This window comes from Apis dorsata, unplaced genomic scaffold (genome assembly GCF_000469605.1).
Source record: "Apis dorsata unplaced genomic scaffold, Apis dorsata 1.3 scaffold_161, whole genome shotgun sequence".
NCBI lineage: Eukaryota > Metazoa > Arthropoda > Insecta > Hymenoptera > Apidae > Apis > Apis dorsata.
In genome coordinates, this window is record NW_006263450.1 from 489,378 (window position 1) to 491,370 (window position 1,993).

General features: G+C 35.8%; 1 protein-coding gene across 5 annotated transcripts in view; it reads left to right on the top strand.

Moving 5' to 3' along the window:
- Positions 1-1,993, top strand: part of LOC102674871 (solute carrier family 12 member 6) — a 146,675-nt gene that overhangs the window by 48,987 nt on the left and 95,695 nt on the right. The window lies entirely within an intron of this gene.

A 1,993-nucleotide genomic window follows, 5' to 3' on the forward strand; every position in this document is an offset into this window, starting at 1 on the left:
CTCGATTCCATTCAAATGATTTAAACGTGTGTGTTTCCCTTGAATTTGCAAAAGGGATATATTTTATCGATACACTTTTCATTATTCATTCATTAGGAAAGAAATTCAAATTCAATCGATTATCAATCCACTTTTTATCAATTCACTATTCACACGATTTAAACGTGTTTTTCTTCCGAATTTGTAAAAGGAATATCTTTTATCGATACACTTTTCATTATTCATTTATTAGGAAAGAAATTCAAATTCAATCCATTATCAATCCATTATTCTCGATTCCATTCACACGATTTAAACATGTGTTTCCTTCGTTCTTCTCCAATTTGTAAAATATCTTTTACCGACACACCTTTCAAAAATTATAAAATAAATTATAAAATTACAAAAATTTCGAAAAAATCGATTGTCTTAAACGAAGGAAACTCACTTTTCTAATAATAAAATTCCATTCGAACATGTCTCTATTCTCGATTTACTTCAAATTTATAGAACTGTAATAATGAAACAACAATAATAATAATAAAAAAAAGAATTCCTTTTTACCAACAATACACCCTTTCACCGGTGACACAAAACAACACAAACAATCGTTTCGATCGTCCTAAACAAAACAAAGGAACAAAACCGCCCTTTGTACTCGAAGGCAAAATTTCCATCCAAACACCTTCCTTTCTCCATTCCATCCACACACACACACACACAACAATTCAAACTTTAACGCCACATATGCAAATAAAAAGTTACTCGAATCCTCGATACGAGGAGGCTCGACCCGGCTTGCTTCGTTTATATCAGAGTTTTTCCTCAAACTCGTTCAAACGAAGATCGATCAGCATTCTCGAAAACGAAATCCATTCGACCTGGGCAGGGAACGCCCCTTCCGTGTCCTCGCAACCTTGCTCGCAATCTCGAATCGAACAATTCTCAGGGGCAAGAATAAAAGCGCAAGTTTTCATTGTTTCAATCTTTGCTCGTCTCTGCTCAAATCTATCTTTTCGAACGAATCGAAAGGAATTGTCTCGAGCTCGATGGAGAAAAAGGGGGTGGTTTCGCAAGCGGGAAAAGTTTTCCTTTCTTTTCTTTCTTTTCCTTTTTTTTTCCGTTAATTCATGTCCTCTGTTCAAAATATCAGGAGAAATACAAGTCGACATACAAGTTTAACCCTTTGCACTCCAGGCCTCGGTCGAATTCCAGAAACTCCAGACTCAGACCCGTTCATAAGGCGGTCGCCTCATAAGATTGCCATAAGATATAAAGAGTCTAGGAATGTATGAATCTATTTATGAAGTGATATTCTAAAAAATCAAATGTAAATAAATATTGTACAATATATAAATATATATATAATGTATATAATGTGTATGTATATATATATATATATATATGTATAATATATAAATATAAAAAAATATAAATATAAATATATCGTCATTCAAATTGTTGCAACAATCCCAGCCGGAGAGTCACCGGTGGAGAGCAAAGGGTTAAAGAAGTATTGTTATCTCCATCCAGAAATATCCTCCCCTCGCATACGAAATCTGTCTATTCATCCCAAATGGAAATTATATTTTCCAGAATTTGTTTATCACGTTATTTATACAGTCGAAAAAGGAAACAATAGGGCACGTTTTTTTTCGTTTGTCCCCCAACAAATTCCAACAACTTTTCTTTTTTTTTCTTTTATTTTCGTAACGATCTTAACTCTACATTGGAATTGTTGGTGCGATCCCGAAGAAGCTCGGCCGGAATCGATGCTGAAAAGAAGGGAGGGGGTGTAGAAAAGTTTTCCTCCCAATTTTTCCCCTTTTCCCCCCATCTTCCCTGTTGGCAAAGGGAACAAGTTGGATGTGCGCGATACAAACTCACCTTGGAACCCAACCAGTTTATTTCAGATAACATATTCTCTCGACAGACACCTCCTCCAAGTCGACAAGAGGAAAGCCATTGATCCCTCGACCGATATTATCTAATCGAGCTCCCCCTCCCTCCCCCC